Raw genomic sequence first — 26,691 nt, forward strand, 5'->3', positions numbered from 1 at the left:
TTTTGTGCGATCTGCTTTCTTTCTAAAAATTATTGTAAATAAATATATGATTAAACAGTATAACTATAATTCATATAAAATATTTAACTTTTTTTTTAAGTCTTGTCGGCAAGCTGCCATGGTGATACGATGGCTCGGTTCTCCATGGGGAAGTCTCCAGAGCTAGGAAGGCAAAATAAATGACAGGATTACAATGAGTAAAAAATGTTTTCAGTGGTTACAAAGCAACGAATCATCACAGCAGGAGAGATGAGTCACGCACACACGCTCAAAGTTGGCTAGCTTGGGTTCAAAACCTAACCCAGCTATAAACTGTCATCCCACTGTTTCACGAGCAAGGTGATTCATCAAGATGCGTGCAATCACTCAGATGGACTTCAAACTGGGCTTCACATCTGCCAGAATCCCTCCCTCTCCCCCCCCTGCTCCTCTCCCTCTTCTCTCTCCCCCCCTCCCCTCCTTGCTCTCTCCCTCCTCTCTCCCTTTGCTGTCCCCTCACCTTCTCTCACCCATCTTCCTTCTTACTCTCTCACCCCTCTCCATCTCCCACCAATCTTTCGCTCTCCCACCCCTCTGTATCTTTCCCACCCCTCTCTGTCAGTTAAAAGCTAAATGTTGTGGTATTTGTAAGCATTTCTAAATGCCTGAAAATGAATGATTAAAATTGATGGACACATGTTATAACTATCGTTTAGCACACATCAGTAAATTGTAGCAGAAAGAGTTTTATGTAATGAGCTAATTTTGACTTAGATGGCAGTATTGCACTTCAAACTGCCTGGTGAGATTTGTGAAGATGCTTGAACATTCTCAGACGAAACGTCCAGTTTGGACTAGGATCGCATTTGCTGAAAGGCACAGGATAGTTCTGTCAAGTCAGGTATGGGAGCATGCACCGGAGCAGCGCGTTGCTGCGTACACTTTCTGCGGGCACTCCAGGGACCTCCGTCTGGCCATCTCACAGGCAGATGCCTGGCCCATCCCCATCTCCTTGAGATGCCGATCAACATGCTGCAACCACTAGAGACATGGTCAACCCATTGGCCTCCTCCACTCAAGAGGCTCCCTTGCTAAGAGAATATGTTGGGCAGGATCAGCATCAGGAAAATGAGCCACATGTCCATACAGCCATAGCTGATGCTCACGGACTATGCAGGTAACAAATCTCATTTGAGTCTGACTCAGCAAATGCTCGTTGGACACAAAGTCCGACCAGCAAGAACCAAGGATTCTCCGAAGAGACCTGGCACCAAAGAAATTAAGTCGCCGTCTCAGATCCCTGGTCAGAGTCCAAGTCTCACATCCCTAGAGTAAGACAGGAAGCACCAAGGACCTGAACACTCGGACTTTCGTCCACTTGCGCAGGTACCGGCAGTGCCACACCCCATGATCCAGTCAATCCATGACTCCCCAGGCCAGACGCAGACATCTATTGAACTCTGGCTCACAGCCAGCAGAGACATGAATAAAACTGCTCAGGTAAGTGAATCTCTCCGAAAAACTAAACATCCTCACCACAAACAGGTACAGACAACACAGTAGCATCCAAGATGTCATTGAAAGCCTGGATCTTAGTTTTGACGCAAGAAACCAGTAATCCCAGTGGCTCCGACTCCTCATTCTGAACCTCAAGGGCCCCCAAAAGAATATCCAGAGTCTCCGCTAAAGATAACTGCATCATCTGCAAAATCAAGTTCAGAGATCTTGACATTCCCAAACGATCACCTAGAATCCAGTCCACACGAGTGCTGAAAAGTGTGGGAGCCAGTACACACTCTTGATCAACTCCAGTAAAAACTCAAAATAGGTCAGCGATGGTATCACCACATCTGATAGCATTCTCACTACCAGGGTATAGTTCAGACATCATATTGACCAGTTTTGTTGGCACCCCACAAAGACCAAGAATCCTCCACAGGGCATCGTAATTCATTGAATTGAATGCTTTGCAGAGATCAACATAGGCTGCAAGCAGCCCCTGCCAAAACTCTCGTCTGTGTTTGGTGAGGACCTGACCTCTTTGACCTCTTTGGTGTAAAGCCTGACTGCTCTGGACGCTGGTGCCCAAGCAGATGGTGGCAAACCCTCTCAAAAATTTTCCGAGCAAAGACCTTTCCCAGCACTGAGAGCAGCGTCACCTCTCAGTAGTTTTTGTGGTCCTGACGATCACCCTTCCCTTTCCAGAGAAGGACAACAAGGCCCCTCTTCCAGTCAGTTGGGATGATGCCTGTGTTCCTGGAGGAGCACAGAACTGCATGCAATGACATGATTACAATATTTCCACCAGCCTTGAGAACTTTAGCATGGATGCCATAAATCCCAGGAGCTTTACCCCATTTCAACCGGATCACCAAAGCCTGTTTCCACAGATGAAGGTGGATCACAGTTTATTGGAGGGTCAGCAATGGGGATAGAACACCCCTGACATCCAACTCGACAGCTGGTGGTTCAGCCTTGTACAGCCACTCAAAGTAACCGGCCCAGTGGGCCTTCACTTTGGACTCCTCTGTCCAGAGCCTTCTACCCTCCACTCTAACTGCATTAGACTGAGGGATGGGCTTGGAGGAACGTAATGTGCGAATTCCCCTGTAAGCAGGACGAGAATCACTTGACCACAGTTGATGCTCTACCCCCTCACAGATTCCTCACACATAGGCCTCCTTGTCCATCCTCAGCAAATGTACAGTTTTATTCCTCAACTCCTCGAACAGCTCAATTCTGCCATTCACCCTGGCCCTGTGACTCTGGTCAATGGTATCCACTGTCCCTTGAGAGAAAAAATTCTTCTACGCCCTACGGTGAGTTTCCAAGACATCCACCCGCAACATCAATAACGGTGGTCTTGAAGGCACTCCACAACTCTTCAGGATTCCTCAAAGCACCCAGCCCCCCAAATCCTAATTCAGCCTGTTTGCAAACTCTTCAGCTACCCTCTCATCCTTGAGCTTGCCAACATCCAGTCAAGCTCGGCTGGGATGGTACCATTCTCCTGGATTTAACCTACAACTTCAGAGTTGCTACAACAAGCCTGTAGTCCGGATTGAGGAACTGAGCACTCCAGTCGACCCTCTCCTCCCTCCTCTCTCCATCTCTCCCTCTTCTCTCTTCCTCTTTCTCCCCTGAATATTCCCATAATTGAAGCAACGGGCTGTATTTGCAAAGCTATAAGTATATGTGTGGCATCAGTGTGTGTAACGTCAGTGTGTGTGTGTGTGTGTGTGTGTGTGTGTGTGTGTGTGTGTGTGTGTGTGTGTGTGTGTGTGTGTGTGTCCGTGTGAATGTGCGTCAGTGTGTGTGTCTCCTCAAAACTACAAAACCATGAAAACGAATGGCCTGACACTCGCTTATTGCTTACCAAGCCTGCTGTTCCTTATCAACCGTTTTGTTGGAGTGCTTGCTCGAGTGCTTAAGCAATTTGGCGAGCGCTCAACAAGCTGCTTGTATGTTCATTTGCAAGCTGTGAATCATGATACACGGCAAAAATGCCTGCACTGTCCCTCTGCCTGCGGTGCCAAGCCTGCCATTCCTTATCGATGGATGGATGGAAGGAAGGGATGGATGGAGGGAAATATGGATGGTTAGGATGGATGGGATGGAGGGAAGGGATGGATGAAAGGAATGGATGGTTGGATGGACCATACCGTTGTTTGTAAGCCATGGTGAGACACAGTAGATGGTGGTGTAAATGACTTTTCTTTGTCACAGCTGTTGCCCTTTTGAAAATAAAATTAAAAATTGATATTCAACACAATGTTAGGTGGTAATGTAAATGAAGTACATATATAAACGTGTGTTTCGCTGTCTCAGTTAAATCTGACAAAAGTTTAAAATGTAACTTTAACCTCAGAGCAGTCATGTTGAGCACCGCCCAGTGACTCTCGGAGATGCATCCGCTGGTGGAGTACTTTAGAGGTTATTAGGGAAGAGTTGTTTCCAAAACTCAAACTCATTGCAGATGCTGCAGGGAATGTCATGGCAGACGAAAGAACAGCAGGTGGGAACTCATTCACTCATTCATAATTCATTCCTTACACTTCGTGTTCACTCTGTGAAATTGGAGTATCGTGTATTCATGAACAACTGTGAAACTTGCTGTGAATCCACCTTCTATCCCATCCATCCCTTCCCCCCCCCCATCTCCTTGTTTGTCCTTCCCCCCATCTCCTTGTTTGTCCTCCCCCCCCCATCTCCTTGTTTGTCCTCCCCCCCCCCACACCCCTCCTTTCACTCTCTCTCCTCACTCTTTCACCCAACTTCCAATTTTCATGAAGTGATAAACAATGGGTGGTTGTGATAAGTTTTTAATCCTGGTGGCGTTTAATCAAATCCGTTTCTGGTGTATGTTCCCCCTCCATCCCCTCCCTTACCTCAAATGGCCGCACTGCTGATTCCATACGTGATAAAGCTGAATGTCTAAACTCGGTGTTTGCAGCTAAATCTTGTGTCCCAAACCCATCACTATCTCTACCCACTTTACCCAGTCGCACCCAACTGTCCCTGGACTCTGTATCCTTTTCTCCTGACAAGGTGGAGAGCTTGCTTTCAAACCTCGAGTCAGATTCTGCAACCGGTCCAGACGGCATCAGCCCACGTGTCCTCAAAGCCTGCTCTTCTGCTCTTGCTCACCCTCTCTCTGTTCTATTCACCCTCTCATTTTCCCAAGGTCATCTGCCATCTGCTTGGAAATCCGCTAACATCACTGCCCTGCATAAAAAAGGTGCAAAAACAGATCCCTGTAACTCCAGACCAATCAGCCTTCTCCCAATCATCAGCAAGGTTATGGAATCCATCATCGCTTCAGACATGAAATCCTTCCTCTTCTCCAATGGCTTGATTTCCAATCATCAATTTGGTTTCAGACCAGGTCACTCTACCCTGGATATGCTGCTACTGCTCTCCCATCAATGGATGGAGGTCCTCAATGCCAGACAGGAAATCCGAGCCGTATCCCTGGACATATCACATGCTTTTGACACAGTCTGGCACCCTGCCCTACTCACCAAACTCTCTTCCCATGGTATTCAAGGCCATCTCCACTCATGGCTCGCAGACTTCCTCTCCTGTCGCAGTCAACGTGTGGCCCTAAATGGAGTTCTTTCATCCCCTCTTCCTGTGCAGGCTGGAGTTCCTCAAGGTAGCGTTCTGGGCCCTGTTCTTTTCTGGTTTTCATCAATGATCTCTCGGACTCTCTGGAAAATCCTCTATTTCTCTTTGCCGATGACTCCACCCTCTGCCGTACCATCTGTCATCCCTCAGACCGGCAAGCAGCAGCTTCTTCGCTCACTGCAGATCTGGATAAAATCACAAACTGGTCCAACACGTGGAACATGTCTTTCAATCCAGACAAATCTCACACTCTCACTATGTCTCTTCGAAAGGACCGTTTACAAAACCCCCCCCATCCACTTTCTCAACAATCCTCTGGAAGAAGTCTTTTCTTTCAAGCTTCTGGGTCTCACTATCTGCCATGACCTTTCCTGGGAAAGTCACATTTCCAACCTCGCCTCAAAAGCCAGTCGCCGACTGGGAATCCTCCGTCGTGCTAAGTCCTTCCTCGGCCCTCTTGAGCTCATGACCACTTACAAAGCTTTTGTCCGTAGCCTGATGGAGTACTGCTCTCCCCTCTGGGCTGGTGCTCCTGCCTCCCACCTTTCTCGACTTCACGCTGTCGAAACCAGGGCATTTAAGATCATCGGCATCTCCCGCAATGAAGCTGAGTCTTTGGGCCTCTCACTCAATCACCGCAGGTTGGTCGGTGGTCTTTCTGTCTTCTACCGACTCCTCTCCAGCCTTGCCCCCCTGCTCTCTCTGCGATTTGTCCCAACCACATTTCCACAGGGCGCTCAAGGTCCGCCAACAACCCCCTTCTGGTAAAACTACCAAAATCACGAATCACTGCTCATCTTCACTCTTTCATTCCTCTTTTTCCCGCCTTTGGAATAAACTTCCTCACTCTATTCTTTCCCATTCTTCCCTCCAGGCTTTCAAAACAGCTGTTCACCACCACCTCTTATCTTCCCCCATCCAAATCCTCGATCTTTTCTACCCCCGATAATCCACCCAAGCCCACTTCCTTCAATTCTCCTGCTTTCCTTCCTGAAAGTCCCTGAAATGTCCATCTTCTCCTCGCCATGTTCCCCGTCCCATCCCCATCCCTCTCCCTTCCACAGTTCACCTGTGTCTGTTCCCCAATGTTTTGTCCCTTCCACTCCCGCCCCTCTTGTCTCATGCCTCCTTGCTGTGAGTTGTGTGTTAGCTCTCATACGAGCCTCGACCAAGGTATACAAAAAAAAAAAAAAAAATTGAAAAAACGAATAGAAGGGAAAGTGCAACAATTACTCTTGGTGTTGAAGGTGAAAGTAATCTGCAAATCTGGATGGAGAGACGAGAGGGTTCGTTAAAGAAGGTTTATATTGGAGTTTGCATTAGCATAAGCTTGTGAAATGGCATTTATACAAAAGCTTCTGGAACTGGAAGTGACGTCACTTGAATTAACCAATGAAATTGCTTCAGCGGCAAAATAGCGGAGGTGTCAGCAGTGCTTTGAGTTCAGCAGGGAGCAATTCAAGAAGGCTGTAGAAAGCTCTGCTGCAGAGAAGAGATCGAGCTGCATGACAGGTGATACTGTGACGGTTATGAAACCGGCCCCCGGGCAAACGAACACCCATGACACATCACAATCCATAGTCAGTTATATTGTTTGTACTGTATTTGTGCTCAGACAGTCCCCCACCCATTGTCTCAGGGAAATGGGGTATATGCATTGTTTGGGCTACAGTAGGTCTTCTTCCTCATCTCCTATATTCCTGTTATTTAATTCCTCCTTTAAATCCTCTTTCCCTCATGGCTCATATGCTGTGGTTGCCATTCCATGCACCACACAGTGCAATTCGGTTCTCTCTCCTTCCCAAATGACCATTTACATTCTTCAAGTGTCTATCGGGTACAACCCGCTCTTCGTAAATTCCCTTTAATTAATTTATTAACCCGCTTGGGCAGCATCGCACACTAACACGTTCTGAAACACAGCAACACAGACAACCACAACTCAGATAACGAAGGAGCGAACAATGTCACTGCCTTTTCAAACACGCTGGGCAAGAAAGGCTGCTGGACAGGAAAACCTGTTGAGAAAGAAGCAGACTCGACCAAAGGGAGGACCCTAACTCGAGGATGATTGACAGCAAAACGAGGCGTTGACTGGTAAGCACACCAATGAAAACGTGCTGTCGCATATCAAAGGGCAAGCCACGAACCTTGATCCCGGGAACTCCACTTCCCATGGACTCTGATCTCCCAAGTCTCGTCCCCGCTCAAGCTGCTTAAAAGGTGGAATGCCAGATGGATCATGGTTGTTGAAACATGCTGGAGACCAAGAGACAAGCTGCCTACCTGTTCGTGCAGAGGAAGGAGAGACCACCGTTGGAGGATATACTGAAGCCTGGACTAGTTGCGCCAGATGGCACTGGGAGAACAGCACGACGGCTGGTCGAGCACCAGGCAGAGGCCTGAGGGCAAACGAGCTGGGAGGGCCCAAGCGTAGGGAGATATCTCCATGCTGAGGTCCCACTTCTTTTGCTTACTATCCCTCCAATAATTTCTAATTCTTCCAACTACATTCAAGAAGAGCATTTCAATTATAAAGAGCTGTCGGTGACTTGCCTCTTGACCCTTCTGTGCAAGGCTTTACATCTGCACTTCACATTTTGCTCTGAGCATACATCGCCTACATTGTCTCACTTGCACCTGCACCCTTCTGCTTTCCTTACCCCTCCTTATTCCTCATTTGTTTGCTGTTTCGGGATTGGCACACATCTATCGACGTGTGCCATGGTGAGTCAAAGGCCAAACCAACACCTTGCTCTACCTCTGTCGTCTTTTCTTCCTATCTACGTTTCCTCTGTATGATTCTGCTGCCGCCATGTCCTGTGTGTAGCTGATTAAGGTATTATATGCTTGTGGAAGGGGAATAAGCACTAGGGTTTAGAATCTGTTCTTTCGTGCTTTTTCTTGATTGTTTGTTGTGCCTGTGAATATATGCTTTTCATGACTGATTATTGTGCTTGTAAATATATGTTTGCTTATTTGGGTAAATAGTTTGTTTTCATCCTGCCCATTTCATCTCATTCTCTTTATTGGCTCTATTTGGCTTGTAAGACTAGATAGATGGGAAGTTCTGCCCCATTGATTGGCTCCGCAATTCGCCATTGCATACTCACAGTTCCACTTAGCCATACGTAATTAATAGACATGTGCGCACTGAGTGTACATACCTCAATTGGCATTGCTAAACAACCGGAAAGGTCACGCATTTGTAAATGAGTGAGGTCCCTGCCAGGTTGAATGGTATCAATCAGCATCTATAGTGGCGTGACAACCCGACAGGCTGCAGACTTATCCACAAAGCGGCGGCCTGCAGGACCGGAGGGTTGGGAAGAGTCTGACAAGTCCCCCTTGTTGTTAACCCCGAATCCTGTTTCCGTAACAATATGTTTTTGTTTTTTTTTACCTCAACTGCAACATGGTTCCAGGAGCTTATGGGATGGTGCATCGTCCGTCCATCTGTCCATCTGTCCGCCCATAAATATTTGCAATGTCTTCTCTGGAACTACACATATGGTTTTGATGAAACTTTACCATAACCTTCATCACCATATATGTATCAAAGTTTTTTCATTGCGTTATAAAGATTGGGGTCTGAAGCGATCTACGGAGGGAGTTTCTGGGGCGGGGTGAGTCCCCCCCCGCCCCCCGAAAGAGATATTTGCTTTTTTCTCAGAAATGACACATACAATCTCAATGAAACTTGACCACAACCTTCATCATCCATGATGCGCTAAATTTTGTTGACGACATAAAAAAAAATCACGGACTAAGTGGTATAGGGGGTTGCCCCCCAAAATTTGTATTTGCTTTCTTCTCCGAAGCTACACAATTTCGATGAAGCTTGACCACAAATTTCATCACCTGCGATTTACCAAAGTTTGTTCACACTGATGTGGATTTTTTTAACCCACCTTGTTGTGATCGTTGTCCTCCTGAAGGATTCTAACTGGTCGATTGTGGAATCCTATTTGACTTCAGACAGAGTTTAACGTTTGTCCGATTTGATTATAAAATCCTACAAAAACCCTATCGACACTGATAAAACTGATGTCCACACAAGTCCTTCCTTGTGAAACAATTTATTTCCTAATTATACACCATACACTTTTCACCCTTGTACAATGAACTTAAGAATCCCCATTTGATTGCAATATTATTTGGTTCTATTTCATTTATTCTTACTTTAGTTAACAGTTAGACCAACCCGATTCAATTCACTTCTACATTACATCAGAGAGTTTTATTTGAACTTGGTACTTGGTCAGTTCCAAGGAGTACAAGCCACTGAGAAACTATACTTCCTCACGTGCTTGTACTAAGAAAATGTGCCTTTCAAAACATTTTATACTTCCATGAGAGAGAGGTTGGGGGATATTCACCCAGACTGTAGACGTGTCCTTTAGACAAAAAGCCACTTCGTACATTTTCTAAGCAAAGGTTCATTTATCAGCTCGGTCACTCTGCTCCAGAACAACACATTTCTTATCATTTAGGGCAAAAGTCTTTTGGCCAGAAATGACAGCCAATTCAATTTGCAGCATAGAAGTTACATTTCTGAAACTCCATTTGTCACAATTTAAAATACATTAATATAAAATTTTCCCCCACAACACCATTAAAAAAATTGGGGTCTAAGGAGATTTATGGGGACATTTCCTCCCAAAATATATTGTTACGGCTGTGGAAATTCGCAGAACACCATATAGGTCCTTAGTTCAGTTATGCCGATAAGTCCGTGTTCAGTTAGATTTCCCCACCGTTGTTTAATGGGAATTATCCATGTGGACAGGGCTGTGATCTTTGAGTTAGCCGTTTTTCTTTACTATCGTTATTTTGAACCAACCACAATGCCACCCACCAACCACCTTCTCCATGCAACCCACCAACCACCTTCTCAAAGCCACCCACCAACTACCACGTCAACCACCAACCACCCTCTCCACACCGCCTTCATAACGACGACATCTCTCCACCATCTCCTTAACCGCATCTCCCCCACCCAAATTACATCGCCTCACCTTCATCCCCGAAGCAACGCCATCTTTGCACTAGCTGTGGCGAGTCCCCAGCGAACAGCGTCACTGAAAACCGACGTGGGGGGTTTCGTTGTTAGCGCAAGCGACGGTGATTTCACTCACGTCTGCTCTGTAAAAGCTTCGCCTCGGAAATCGGATAACAGGAGAAAAGGGGCGGGGCATGAGGAGGTCAGAGAGCGGAGGTCAGATCCCGTCTCACCAACCCTATAAAACAGCGCGCGGAGCACCAGCTCGAAGAAGAGTCGTCGGTCGAGTTTGGAGGCAGTTGGAGAAGTCTGGAGCCGGAAGAACACAGGCGCGGCGAAGTCCAGGGGAGCGGAGGATGCGCGAGGCAGAGAGCGTGGCTGAGCCTGCAGTGCCGGGCAGACCTGCACGTTCGTGTGGGGAGAGCCGGAGAGAGCTCGCCAGCCAGTGCCAAACGGTCTGAGGTGATCGGGCTTCGGGACAGTCCAAGCGTCGCTGAGGAACGGACGGGTTCTTACAAAGAGTATCAACTTTGAAAGAGCATCCAAACCCATTCGTTCCTCTCAGAGTGTCACCGGCTGAGGCCCGACTCACCCGGTCGCCTGGCAAGGCCTGGGCACAACCGCGGCTACGCTAGCTGCCGTAGGGAAAGAGCATCGCGGGTCGCCCATTGAGGCACCACGAGGGTGGAGGTAACCTGCAATGGTCTCATGGGACTCCTTTGATCTGCCAAGTCCCACGTAATAAGGCCTACGGGTCCATTCTGACCCCCTTGTCTATGAGGGTGGTCTTTTCCCTGTTTCTTTGTGGGAATGTTGTGGCGCCATTTCCCGCAAGTAGAACTGTGTAAGTGCTTGTAAATAATAATAATAATAATAATAATAATAATAATAATAATAATAATAGACGGTTGTATTGCTTTGCCTTGTTCGTGTCTTGTCCCGACCCGCACCCATTGAATAACTGCATGCGTGTTTGGCATCCATTGCATGATTGTTTGTTTACGTGTGCATTATAAATAAATGTCTTTGTGTGAATGTTAACCCGTTCGTTGTGTCCTCTTTCCCCATCGAACCGCCGTATTGCTCTCAGAATAATAGCGGCCTTTTTAATAGCCGATAAATGAATTGGGTCCAGCGAGGTCTCGCGATAATACACCGCTCGGTTATCCCAGAACGGAACGAACTGCTTAAGCGGTTCGTGTCCGAGCAGGCCTCGCTGAGGTATGGTCTCTCGGTAGGCTGCCCACGCGAATACTTAGGTATATCGATTAATTCGGCGATTGACCCTGTCTCGCGCGGGTAGAATATTGACTAGGCCGTGGTGTGTGCTTGGAGCACACCCGTGACTGGGTTTCGGCGTTGTTCCGAAAAGTCGCGACTGAAATGTCCGTCCGGTGGGCGAGACGGCCGCCATTGGTTAAAGACGCTGTTCGCATGCTGTGCGGGCGGCAAATTCGTAACAATATATTTGTTTTCTTCTCCGATACTACACACACAATTTCAATGAACCTTGACCTTCATCATCTGTGATGTACCAAAGATTGGTCATGCTATTTAAAAAATCAGGATTGAAAGGGATTTATGGGGGGGGTGCTCCCCCAAAATAGGTATTTGCTTATTCCATCCCACGTTGACTTCCTCCTTAGTATCCATTTCCTACCAGGTGAGTTCCCAAGAGGAGTATTGCCCCTATTTTTCATGCACATAATCAAGATTATGAATAATCAAGTGTACCCAAGGTGGAAGCGCAACATACTGATAATAAAGTGCCAGCAAACAATGAGATGAACAAACAAACCACTATACTTTACTTGAAGTAAGCTTCATGTTAATGCATTTGTATTTTTATATTTACCAGCAGAGAGGAATGATTGGCTTTGTCAAGACGAGTATCGTTCTATGTCAACAGACAATTTGAACCTGGGATTCAAACGATATTTTTTATCGACTGAAAGTTGACAAATGTGAAATCTTTTTATCAAGTGGACTCTTGATCCACTGAACGGCTAAAGCCTGAAATATAAGTAACTTCACTTTATGTCCCAACGTGGTTAGTACATCTTTCTCAACATTAAGTTGATCAAAACCATTATTTACTGGCATGTGATTATGCTTGGCTTTGTATTGCTTACATCAGCTAGACAGCCTATTTGCCATTACTGTCTGTTTCTTAATATATTTATATTTAATCTAGTTATTGGGACTGAAGGGATAATATGGATCCCGACTTTCCTAAGCCCATCTTTCTCCTGGGCTGGATGGTTATTGTCTGTCAGTGTGAGATTGGTTTTCATCTCCAGAACCATAATTCACAAAAAAAATGAAATAACCTGAAAGAGCCCAATACAATTGACAAAAGTATTTTATTCTCGGAATAAGGATCATATAATGAGGTCCATAATCTTTGACAATGGACTCCAAGGTGTCTGCTTATTTCCTGAAAATCAGCACGATTTTGAGTTTTCTGATTCAACATTCTCCATCAGCCAGCCTTTTTGCCCTTTTTCCAAGACAGGCTTGTGTAATGTGCAAATCATCAAGCACCATTTTTATCAAAAGGAAAGTGTATTTTCATTGTGTGTACACTTTGAGTCCATCATAATGACTGATCTCTCATTCCTCTCTGTCTTAAAAAAGTTAAGAAAAGTATGATGGTGCACAATTTAAGAAGTATTACATTTGGTATATATCTTTCAGACTCCATAGCTTTTCTGTTGCCATGTCAGTTGTGCATTTCTCTCCACCTTCATTGTGGTTCCCTATCTGTCAGATGACATAAAACGTCTCAATAATCGAGAGAATTCAGTCTGCAATTTTGCATAACAATCTGAATATGGGGAAAAGATAGGCCATTGTGTGTAGTACACTGGCCAAATAGCAATAGCCGAAAGAAGGCGATTATGAAAAAGCAGCCAGCAATTTCATCGCTAGAAGAATGCTTTTAGCAGCACCAAATTTGCCAAGAAGAACGGATCATAAGAATTTAGATAGGGATATTGCATTCCAAAATAATAATGGAATCATCTGCCAGGTCCATAAATTTGAAAGACATCTATTGCAAAATGCATCTTCCTGATGCAAGCCAAATTGCTAGTCTCGGTACCATCGCACGTCTCAGAATGCATTGTTAAGACTTGTCGATACCTACTTTTTGTAACGTCTTCATGAACAGATGGTTCACAATGGCAAAGAATGTCATCATGATATTTTGTGAGATCCCTTTTATATCCAGGCCAAGTGCATTCTGTTTCATTCCTGCAGTCTTTTATTTATTCATTTGTTCATTTTGAACCAGACTCCCTTTCCCTGATCAGTGTGTGTATGTCAAGCGTCTGGATATTTCGAATGCACAGACTCATAGTTATGCAATCGCGAGTGCTCATAACTTCAATTAATGATGGTACCAAAAAAATTCTGCAAAATTTTGCATAATTTAAAAAAGAATTCTGCCTTTTTACCTGTATTAGCTGTATTAGCTCTCAATGGGACTATGAAAAAGTGTCAGATTAAGTTCATGGCTCAACGTCAGCATTACAACAGATGCAAATATTCTCAAAGTCGGTTATGAACGATCAGAAGCTAAGAAACAGGGATGTAAGCAGATGACACAGTTGGCTTCATGATCCTTTGAAAGATTGTTACATTCAGAAACGCTGTATTACAACAGAGATTAAGGTGCCAGCAATTTCTTTTTGTCTGACCAAGGCTTGTGGAAGAGCTACAGCAGAATGGAAGAGATAAATATAGAAAGGGTGAAACACCAACAGCAACGTAGAAATGAGAGTGCGAGTGAGATCTGGGGAACGGGGAGAAGGACACATGGGGGTGAACAAGCTTCACTCAAGCTGAATGAAATCCAGCAAGAGGATGACGGGGAAAGTGGGGATGAAACAGAAAAGGAACAAATGAACTAAAAACTACCGAAGGAAAAGAGGTGAGGGAAAGAGGGGAAAAACAATTACAAAAACCTAGAAAAGGGGAGTGATTCCACTTCATTAGCAAATTAGAACGGCACTTGGTAGAGCACATACCTCAACCAGGCTGAATAGTTTATGTTTTGTATCCCGCTGATAGGCCAGATCTGGATCTGGACCTGAATCCAAATCCAATCAGCTTTTTTTGTCACTTACCCAACTCATCAACCTAGTTTTGCCAAAACTCATCCACAACTTATTGAAATATCATTCTAGATATGGTTTTTGACCCCATCTTTCAATTGTGAATAATCACTTAAAAAGGAAAAACAATCCTTGGATCCAGATCTTCATCAAAATCACCAGCCAACGGGACTCGAATTGAGGACCCTAAGATCCCAAGCCAGCCACCCTCACCATCCATTGGGACCATACTCTGTACAGAGCATCAGTGTTGCCGAAGCAGTCTCCTAGGCTATTGAGCAGAATCCTGGATGGGTCGCCACTCTAACGCAGGATACTCGAATGGCTCAATCATCCCAGTAAGCTGGTATTGATTTTACCGACCTCAGAAGGATGACAGGCTGAGTCAACCCCACCTGGTATTAATTCATAACAGGCTGAGTCAACCCCACCTGGTATTAATTCAACGTATGAGTGGAATTTGAGCTCAGGACCCAAGGATCTCCAAACCCACCACCCTGCCTAACCATTAAGCCAACACCAGGCTTTTGATTCAAATAAAGAAATGCACAGTGCTTGGAAACTTTACTCAAATCCACATTCAGCAAAGCAAAGGTTCAGTATGCCCAAGATTTGCAATGTGCTGATGATTAATTAAGAATACATTTCCCCAAAACCTTGTAAATGCTTCTCCAAGAAAACTTTTCATAGAAGCCTTTGTTTCCCAGACAGTCGATCAGTGACCAGGCATTTACAGAGGACACGTGCAAGGGCAATGGAGGGAAAGTGAGGGCACAGAATCGATCTGCGCATTTGAAGCTGAAAACCTTTATTGTGCATTATTGACAGGTTGAAGGTGGCTGATTTACTGCAAGCATGAAATATTGCTCCAAATACTGAAGGTGATTCTTTTCTGAAAGATACCATCAATATTTACAAAAAAAACTAAAAAATAAAAATAAAGGGAAATGATGACATTGCATGTCAGCATTGGATTGGAAACCTTCCGTGAAGGCCAACTTAACAATGAAACATTTTAAACTAGCAGGAATAGTCTTCCCTCAATGCAACTACCTTTAGATCTGGAAGGAAGCTGGTAATTCTGTGAACCACAAACTTTATGTATCAATAGTTTAATAGATAAAATGTTCTGGATATACAAACAATGACTCGGGTAAATATTGAATCAAACTTTTGTTTCGTAAAAATAACAAAGTTCACAAAATGCAATGGTCTGCTTGCTCTGATGGGAATGAGTATTGGCTTGTGAGCTGAAGCAATATCTGATTTTGATTCCTGACCCAAAAATAAACCGCCACCCTATTGTTCAATGTGCAGGGTATAGTGTTCGATTTTTCTTTTTTGTAGAAAAACGTTACAACGGTCTTGGGAGGGCACATTCACACGAGTACTGTATTCAACTTTATAATAAGAAACCGGTATGTTCCCATACAAGGAACAGGCAGGAGGAGGCGATTAGGCACATCAAAGTCTGTACTATGGTTGCCAACCAATGGTTGTTTGTTCATACTGTATCCTATTTAAATGCTGAATGGTCAAGCAAGGAAGCAGAATGTACCATTTTTGTAATCTTTGGTGTGACTTGGCCAGGGTTCAAACCACTGGCCTACCAGACATAGAGCTGATGCTCAAACCATTACTCCACTGGTTCTGGTAACTTTAATAGTCTCCTCAGCTGGCATTTGATTGTGCACAATAAAGAACCCAAAGTACATTTTGGAAGAAGTTGCCATTTTTCAGGGCACTCTTCCCATATTTAACATCACTAACTCCATGCATCCAGATCTCGAGCAAATATTCTACTTAGCTGACCATAATGGTTACAGATCACAAGTACATCTCATTAGCATGGTTGACAGAGAACATCCATCTGCCACTTACAAAAATGCACACAATTAGTGAAAATCTCTTCCAAAATTTGCGCGTAATCTTCTTGGAGGAAAAACTTCAACATTCTTGAGCAAAAATGGGTGTTTTGATGAAATGGTTAAACAAAATCTGTCATATGTTCTATTCTGAATTTTCACTCACCAAATTATGCCTTATACACATCAATGGGGAATAAAACATTATCTGTGACCATATATTTGGTTAAAAACACATTTGATATTCAAAGGTTTCAATGTGAAGCTTATTATTTACCAGTGTGTTGTGCTTACACATTGTAAGCAATAACGAACCGTGCTTCCCCATTGTCTCGGGTCGCTCACCTGCATTTTATTTTTCATTTATTTATTTTTATTTATTGATATTTTCATTTATCGGTGCTTTCCTACGGTTCTGTGATTTGTTTTTTTCCTGGTGTATCAGCTTTAATATCCTTCGGCACACAAAATTTCAGCTTTCCACATCACCCGGAAAGTACCGATCTTTAATATCAGTCAGTGAGCAAGTGAGTCAGTGAGTCAATGGTTAGAAAGAGCTTTCAATATATATATATATATATATATATATATATATATATATATATATATATATATATATATATATATATATATATATATATATATATATATATATATATATATATGTATATATATGTATATATATGTATATATGTATATATATGTATATATGTGTATATATGTATATATATGTATATATATGTATATATATGTATATATATGTATATATATGTATATATGTATATATATGTATATATATGTATATATATGTATATATATATATATATATATATATATATATATATATATATATATATATATATATATATATATATATATATATATATATATATATATATATATATATATATATATATTAAGCCTGGTGTTGGCGCAGTGGTTCGGGCAGCGGCTTGGGATCCAAGAGGTCCTGAGTTCAAGCCCCGTTGGGTCACTGAATTAATACACCAGGGGGTTGACTCAGCCTGTCATCCTTCCAAGGTTGGCGAAATGAGTACCAGTATACTGGGCCGGTGTATACCCCGGTTAAAATAGGTGTACCATATCCCTGTGTCGTAAGAGGCGACCAGGGTTGCGTCAGGAAGGGCATCCGGCGTAAAACATGTGCCAAATCACTATGCGGATCATACTGATGATCTGCTGTGGCGACCCTGAACGGGAGCAGCCGAAAGAAGAAGACTTCATGTCTTAAAGTAATGATGGACTGTTGTTTCTCTTTTATTAGTTGAGTTGTTCTTGCCATAATATTGACTACTGTAGTGGAGAGAAAATCATGATTTTTTTTTCCCAAAATAGGGCTATTTACTGCATACCAACCCTACCTTGTCATAACACAACTGATTGGCTCAAACACATGAAGAAGGAAAGAAATTCCACAAATTAACTTTTAACAAGGCACACCTGTTAATGGAAAAGCATTCCAGGTGACCACCTCATGAGGCTGGTTAAGAGAATGCCAAGAGTATGCAAAGCTGTCATCAAGGCAAAGGGTGGCGACTTTGAAGAATCGAAAATATAAAATATATTTTGATTTGTTTGACTTGGTGACTACATCATTCCATATGTGTTATTTCATAGTTTTGATGTCTTCACTATTGTTCTACAATGTAGAAAATAGTAAAAAATAAAAAATAAAAAGCCCTTGAATGAGTAGGTGTGTCCAAACTTTTGACTGGAACTGCATATATATATATATATATATATATATATATATATATATATATATATATATATATATATCTTCTCTCCTCTTCTTCTTCTTTCGGCTGCTCCCGTTCAGGGTCGCCACAGCGGATCATCAGTATGATCCGCATAGTGATTTGGCACATGTTTTACGCCGGATGCCCTTCCTGACGCAACCCTGGTCGCCTCTTACGACACAGGGATATGGTACACCTATTTTAACCGGGGTATACACCGGCCCAGTATACTGGTACTCATTTCGCCGACCTTGGAAGGATGACAGGCTGAGTCAACCCCCTGGTGTATTAATTCAGTGACCCAACGGGGCTTGAACTCAGGACCTCTTGGATCCCAAGCCGCTGCCCGAACCACTGCGCCAACACCAGGCTTAATATATATATATACACACACACACACATACATACATATTTATATATATATATATATATATATATATATATATATATATATATATATATATATATATATATATATATATATATATATATATATATATATATATATATATATACAGTTCCAGTCAAAAGTTTGGACACACCTACTCATTCAAGGGCTTTTTATTTTTTATTTTTTACTATTTTCTACATTGTAGAACAATAGTGAAGACATCAAAACTATGAAATAACACATATGGAATGATGTAGTCACCAAGTCAAACAAATCAAAATATATTTTATATTTTCGATTCTTCAAAGTCGCCACCCTTTGCCTTGATGACAGCTTTGCATACTCTTGGCATTCTCTTAACCAGCCTCATGAGGTGGTCACCTGGAATGCTTTTCCATTAACAGGTGTACCTTGTTAAAAGTTAATTTGTGGAATTTCTTTCCTTCTTCATGTGTTTGAGCCAATCAGTTGTGTTATGACAAGGTAGGGTTGGTATGCAGTAAATAGCCCTATTTTGGGAAAAAAAAATCATGATTTTCTCTCCACTACAGTAGTCAATATTATGGCAAGAACAACTCAACTAATAAAAGAGAAACAACAGTCCATCATTACTTTAAGACATGAAGGTCAGTCAATTCAGAAAATTTCAAGAATTTTTAAAGTTTCTTCAAGTGCAGTCGCAAACACCATCAAGCACTGTCATGAAACTAGCTCTCAGGAGGACCACCACCGGAAAGGAAGACCCAGAGTTACCTCTACTGCAGAGGATAAGTTTATTTGAGTTACCAGCTTCAGAAATCGCCAATTAACCGCACCTTAGATTGCAGCCCAAGTCAATGCTTCACAGAGTTCAAGTATCAGACACATCTCAACGTCAACTGTTCAGAGGAGACTGCATGAATCAGGCCTTCATGGTCGAATTGCTGCAAAGAAACCACGACTGAAAGACACCAAGAAAAAGAAGAGACTTGCTTGGGCCAAGAAACACGAGCAATGGACATTAGACCAGTGGAAATCTGTCCTTTGGTCTGATGAGTCCAAATTTGAGATTTTTGGTTCCAACCGCCGTGTCTTTGTGAGACGCAGAGAAGGTGAACGGATGATCTCTGCATGTGTGGTTCTCACCGTGAAGCATGGAGAAGTAGGTGTGATAGATAGTGTGGGGGTGCTTTGCTGGGGACACAGTTGGTGATTTATTTGGAATTCAAGGCACATTTAACCAGTATGGCTACCACAGCATTCCGCAGTGATACAGCATCCCATCTGCTTTGCGCTTAGTGGGACCATCATTTGTTTATCAACAGGCCAAGGACCGAAAACACACCTACAGGCTGTGTAAGAGCTATTTGACCAAGAAGGAGACTGATGGAGTGCTGCATCAGATGACCTGGCCTCCACAATCACCCGAGCTAAACCCAATTGAGATGGTTTGGGGTGAGTTAGACCGCAGAGTGAAGGAAAGGCAGCCAACAAGTGTTCAGCATATGTGGGAACTCCTTCAAGACTGTTGGAAAATCATTCCAGGTGACTACCTCATGAAGCTGGTTGAGAGAATGCCAAAAGTGGGCAAAGCTGTCATCAAGGCAAAGGGTGGCGACTTTGAAGAATCTAAAATATAAAATGTACTTTGATTTGTTTACAACGTTTTTGGTTACTAAATAATTCAATATGTGACATTTCATAGTTTTGTTGTCTTCACTATTATTCCACAATGTAGAAAATAGTAAAAATGAAGAAAAACTCTTGAATGAGTACGTGTGTCCAACTTTTGACTGGTAGAGTACATAATCTGAGCCACTTGGGTTTAATTGATTAGGTGAGAGCTAATTGGTTATTCCCTCCATTCACAAGTGAGAGATGTGGGTGGGTCTTCGTTTTTCATTTCTACGTTAACTGTTTTTAATGTTTACACATGGTACATGCTTGGAGCCTTTTGGTATGAATTTCTGTCTGCACTGTCTATGCTTTGCTAAAAAATGATGAAACTGGTTCGGCAGCTGAGGGGGTTTGTAGCATTGGGAGTCTCATGCATGTACTATTTTTTAACGTCTTTCCAGCTGTGGGAACTGGGAAGTGGTTGAAACAGCAAAGGGCTTACCTTGGGTATACTTTCATGGTGGCTTTATGCAGCTTCTTTGTCTTGAATAACATGGGAGGAGTCGATTTATTTATATAATCCTAGCCACTTAGGTTTAGTTGATTAGGTGAGAGCTAATTGGTGATTCACTCCATTAACAAGTGAGAGATGTGGGTGGGTCTTTGTTTTACTAAACAAAGGTTATACTTGTTGTTGAAATCTCCATTTGCACTCATCATCACCATCATGTGCAATAGTTTATACAGAGTGTTGGTGCTGTCGAAGCATTACTCAGCTGCAACCCTGGTCAGGTCTCATCATACCATCTCAGGAAGTCAGGGCAGAAATTCGGAATTTGGACAGCGTGCCAGCGATAGCTCACCTACTCTTTATGAAGAACACCGTGGGAACTTTAACGTCCACCAACTATGCCAACAGATGGGGCGCCTAGTTTAACGACTATCCGAGGGAGGCATACACATTGATGAATCACCCTTTCTGTGAAACATCGGGATAACAGTTTATAGCCAGGACGGGATTCAAACCCAGGTTAGACAGCTTAGAGGATGTGAGCTATCACCATCCTATCAGCCCTCATTAGCACTCAAAGCATGAAAACACATTAACACAAATAATATCTAGTGCAACAATAAACCACCCTGACTGCTTTTCTATTCCAGCTTCCTCCATATAAGAATGTGCTTCTGTTTGCTCCTTGCAGAGATGGCAAAGAAAAAAGAGCAAGAGGCTTCTCCCCGATGTCTCCAAACCTGGGGCTGAACAATGCTTCCATTCCGTGAGTAGATATTAGACGGGTAAACACATGAAAAATAACCACCTAACCCCCCAAAAATTGATACAAAAGGTTTTTCAATGGATTCTGGTAACATTGGGCATGCTAAATAGCATACTAAAAAATCTAATAAAATCCGACTTCTGGAAAGTGGTCATTTTCAAGATGGGGTCCAAGATGGCTGCCGGGAGCTTACAATGGCTATATCTAAATAACTATTCAACCTAGAAAGGTGGTTTTGGTGTCAAACAGGTTTTAGGGCTCAAGGAATCCAACTGAATAAGCGAGTTTACTATCGGTTAATTATTTGGTTGCCGGGAACTTAAAATTTAGTTTAATCCCTTAATTTGATCCTACCGGAATTTTGTAGTTGCAGATTTTGCGAGATTTGGATCGTATTATGAGGCAAATATAATGATTTTTTTTTAATCTTATATGGTTTTGTAAAGGCACCAATCGTACGTGTATTAATTTCTCATTTTTTCTTCTTTTTTTCTTCCAGGTACAAGATGAGTGCATCCCGCAGTGACCAGATCTGTCCCATTTGCAAACTGGAAGATGGAGGTGACGTTGTGACGATTTGCCAAAAGGGTGCTGATGGAATCAATGAAGCTAGTGTTCGGAGAGGTGACACCATTGCTGTGACCGCTGGCTGTAAAGTGCATTTGAACTGTCGCAAAAAAGTATACAAACAGTATAGAAATTGATCTTCATTTATAGAAGAAGCAAAGCAGTGAATCCAGTACCACTAATAAAAGGAGTACGAGGGTTTCTGAAGGTCTGTTCAATAGCAAAACTGATTGCCTTTTCTGTGGCACTAATGTTCATGAAGGAAGTGCAGACCATAGTTATGTGAAAACTGATAACTTTGCAAAGACAATTTGAAAGTTGTGATAACCGGTATGATGAGTGGTCTTTCAAAGTCAAAGGTAGAATTGAATACTATCATGGTGATCTACACGCTGCAAACTGTGTGTATCATAAAGTTTGTAGCAGCCATTTCAGGTGTGGCCGTGATGTACCCTTGCAGTTTCTGACTGATCACGACCCAAAGTGGTGGAAAGCTGGAAGGCCAAAGGATGAGGACCAAGAACAAGCCTTCTTAAAGATGTGTGCATACCTTGCAATGAATGATGAAAAACAGCTTACTCTCTCCCTCTCTCTGACCTTAGGTGTAAAATGAAAGATTATTTTCTAAGGCCGATTCCCTCCCCTATGATAGTCAATACCTAAAAAGCCAGCTGAAGGAATGGTATGAGAACTGCATATATATTGCACAAGGATGTTTAGATGACATAGTGACAATGAGATAGAGAAAACGGCACACATCTTCAGATCATACATCAACATTACAAACCAAGTAGATGATGAAGAGTCGCAGAAGAGAGAAATACTTGAGACAGCTGCAAGGCTCATAAAAAGTGACATCCAGCCAAATGTGCCACCCGTTAACAATCAGTACCCCACTACAAAGACACTCAAACTCCAGCCCGCTCTTGATGACATTCCAGAATCACTCTGCATTGTGTTAAATGCCTTGTTTGTTGGTAAAGACACACGGCGGAAAGTTGCTAGCATTGGCCATGCAATCATACAGGCAGTCAGACCACGAGTTGTCCTTGCCCCTTTGCAAATTGGCCTTTCACTGCAAATGCATTACTTGAATCAGTCTAGGTTTCTTGTGGACACTTGTGTCAGATGGGGTTCTGCTCTTCCTATGCCAAAATCCAGAGGTTTGAAATGAATGCCGCAAATTGTGCTGCACCAGACATGCTTGGAAAGGATATTGATGTGTTGAACAAGGTCTTTGTATTCGCAGCGGACAATGTAGATCATAACATTCTCACAATTGATGGGCATGATAGCTTCCTTGACACCAGGACAGGAGACAGGCCACAGTATCCCTGGCACAAAACTGAACATTGTAGAGAAGTCAAAGGTTGCGATAATAGATCATCGTTTTGCCAAGACATAACATACGGAGAACTTCAGATTCTCACTGAATGTGACAACAGGGTTGATCTGCTTTGGGAGTTCTTGTTCAACTTCAAACAGGCCATACCAGGTTGGCAGGGGATGATGCACATTAATTATCAGGGAAACAAACACCCAGGCCAGTCTTCAGTCAGGTATCTACTGATGATAGACATGTACTCCAAGGACAAGACGTGCATTCTGTCAACATTGGACAGTCAACATCCTTTGTGGTCTTGCATCCAAGCACCACCTTGCCCCAGTAGTTACATTCGACCAGCCACTATATTGGAAGGCGACAGAGATAATCCTACATTCACCACCAGACAGCCACCTTAAATCCATTGTCCTGCTGCGAGGTGGCTTCCACACATTTATGAATTTGCTAGGAACGATTGGTACACTGATGGACGGCACAGGACTTAAGGACATTCTAGGGGTAGTCTATGGTGAAAATGCCGTAGCCCATATGATGACAGGCAAATCAGTTCAGAGAGCATTCCGTGGCCATCTTGTTGTAGACAAATGTCTTAACTGCATGATGGTGTCAGAGATGGCAGATGATAGTCCCGAATTCACAGCGATGGTTGAAGAGGCTGAAGGGATGTATACTGCGCTATTGAACGGTGAGATGATGTTGGAAACTGTGTTCACATCAGAGACCCTCAGTGAAATAAACAAAGAGCTGGAGAAAATGAAGATAGAACTGGGTGCTAGGTCCAAGACAAGTCAGTTGTGGCTGAATTACCAAAACATGGTAAAAGTTGCTAGATCACTGATAAAGGCAGATTGAACAGGTTCTTGGCTGATGCACCGATGTGCTGTTTCTGACTGCATGCCGGTATTCGCCGCAGCTGGGCATTACAACTACTTGAAATCAGTATACTTCTATGTCCAAGAGATGGGTCAGCTTCACATCAACCACCTAGATGTATTCAGGAAATTTGAAAAGGGTTTTTATGTTATCTGTCGCAGCAACCAGTTGTGGGCAGGCCTCAGCTCAGACCTTGTCATTGAAACGACATTGATGAGGTCGTTGCAGAACACTGGAGGTATGATGCGTGGAAGCGGAATGTCTGAAAATCAGAGAGCCCTTTGGACCATGTCAAGGCCCATAACATCAGAGTACAACATCGCAATGTAGGAGTTCACAAACCTATCATACACGACATCTGAACAGCACAAGGATTCGACGGAGGCAAGATGAAAAGGGACGCTGCTGACCTGGAGGAGATCAGTTCAAAACTTGTCGTATGTTCACCTTTCTCGCCAGACTCTTCATTAAGGAACGTTGTCACTGGTGTTGTGGCTGAGGAATGTGTGAACGTAAATGAATACGAGTCTGTTGGACGCAAGATCATGCACAAAATGATTTGACAGCCTGCATTAACATTCTCGTTCAGTAGAAAGGATAAAGCCATAACTCTTGGACAAAAATCTGCTATCAAGGTCGCTCCTGATTGAACCATTGATTCTGCACTTCTTTTTCAACGTTTCATGGTAGTCTCCCAAACTGGAGACCTATCATTGGAGGAGGTTATGCGTTACGAGCTCAGTCCTTTCCCTCCTGACCTCTTTGAAGCCAGAAACGTCTTCTGAAAGGCTGATAGGGCACAATTAGCGCACGCGATCTGTGATCATGCAAGGGATGGAATCCGAGATTCTGTACCAGAAACAGAGTGCCATGTCCTTGATGGCCGTTCACTCCTTCACCGAATACCATGGCAGCGCGGAGAAAGCTATGGTGAAATAGTGCAGTCATATGCTGATTTCACCATCCAACATTATGGTTCAGCTATGACTGTTGTCTTTGATGGCTATGAGGAAGGGCCGACCATTAAAGACAACACGCATCAGAGAAGAGGACACAATATTCATCCCATTGTCAGCTTCACTGCTGAGACAAAGTTCTCAGGTAAGAAGGAGGAGTTCCTGTCAAGAGATATCAATAAACAGAGACTGATCCGGATGATAAGTGATGAACTGAGAGAAAGGGATTGCACTGTGGTTAATGCACCTGGGGATGCTGATGTAGACATAGTAAAGGCTGCAATGGAGACATTTCTTCTACACACCACTATGCTGATTGGAGAAGATACCGATCTCCTTGTCTTACTCCTTTACTTTGCACAGGGAGATGGTAAGGGCCTTTAATTCAGATCAGACAAGTCCAAAGCTGATGGCAGTTTTAAAGTATATGACATCAACCATCCAAAATAAATTCTCAGACATGACATGTGTTCTCATTTGATGTTCATCCATGCCGTGACTGGTTCTGACATGACTTCTTGGATTTTCAGTGTTCGCAAAAAGACTGCTTTCCAGAAGCTTGTAAAAGGAAATCCTGTCCTTTGGTCTTGTGCCAACGCATTCACCGTCGAAAACCAGAGCACAGAGGTGATCGATGACCTTGGGTGCCAAGTAATGGCTGTCCTCTTTGGTGGCAAGTGCACAGATTCCCTTGCGACAATGCGATATAACACCTTCAGCAAGAAGGTTGTCTCTGCTTCATCGTTTTAACGCCCGAACGTCTGCCCACAACGGAATCTGCTACCAAACTTCTCTGTTGTAGAGCGTACTACCAGATCATGGTCTGGATAGGAAAAGAAGAGGGTATTGATTTCATGAACTGGTAGTGGAACCTGCAGGATAATCAGTTCATCCCACTTATGGCAAGAATGAACGCTGCTCCAGACAGTCTCTCAAAGATCATTCACTGTAACTGCTACACTGCCTGCAAGACACTCCGCTGCTCTTGTGGAAGATATGGGCTACCATGTACTGCTCTCTGTGGACCGTGCCGACTTGAAGAATGTGACAATCCACATAACAAGTTTCTTCCAGAGGAGTCGGAAGATGATGATAATGAATATTGACTAACTGTGTAAGACAACAAATGCTTAATGTGCTGGAAAACCTGGCTTACTGGAATACATGGTTACTTTGCGGTTACTTAAGTAATTTCGATGATTTCCTGGGTGTTTTCAGCCTTGGTATAAACACTGAAAGTATATATGTAGATAGATGACATAGTTAAGGGCAGAATAATCCCCTGTATCCATCTGGGATGTCAAGCAGTCTGCTTGAATCCCCTAATAATTTTAGTTTTTGTTTTATATTACATGACAATACCTCAGTTATATATAATATGCCAATTATATGTTTATCAATAAATAATTAACCGATGGTAATTTCACTTATTCAATTGGATTGCTTGAGCCCAAAAACCTTGGGTTAGACACCAAAACTAACTTTCTATGTTGAATAGTTATTGAGATATAGCCATTTTGAGCTAACAACAGCCATCTTGACGCCATCTTGAAAATTACCCCTTTCCGGAAGTCGATTTTACTAGATTTTTAGTATATTATTCCTCCTTACTGCTCAATGGTACCAGAATCCATTGAAAAACCTTTTGTATCAATTTTGTTGAGGTTCATCCATATATTGACCCATATATATCTAAATTAGACGTGTGCATGGCTCCTCAGTGCATCGAAGGCCTTGTTGGGAGAACAACAGACAACAGAACAGTGATACATCTCATACAGAGATTGATGTGAGATTAATCAGCACTAACTCTGTCTGTTAGGACCCTCAAACTT

General features: G+C 43.0%; 1 long non-coding RNA gene across 1 annotated transcript; it reads left to right on the forward strand.

The window, feature by feature from the left end:
• Window positions 1-6,502: 6,502 nt before the first annotated feature.
• LOC147020418 (uncharacterized) lies at window positions 6,503-22,158 on the forward strand. Its single transcript, XR_015062087.1, has 3 exons — window positions 6,503-6,618; window positions 21,041-21,115; window positions 21,615-22,158. It is a non-coding gene; the product is annotated as an uncharacterized LOC147020418 (long non-coding RNA).
• Window positions 22,159-26,691: the final 4,533 nt, after the last annotated feature.

The sequence above is a fragment of the Eptatretus burgeri genome, chromosome 9, assembly GCF_056783735.1.
Source record: "Eptatretus burgeri isolate ZD-2024b chromosome 9, Ebu_testis_v1, whole genome shotgun sequence".
In the NCBI taxonomy this organism is placed as follows: Eukaryota; Metazoa; Chordata; class Myxini; order Myxiniformes; family Myxinidae; genus Eptatretus; species Eptatretus burgeri.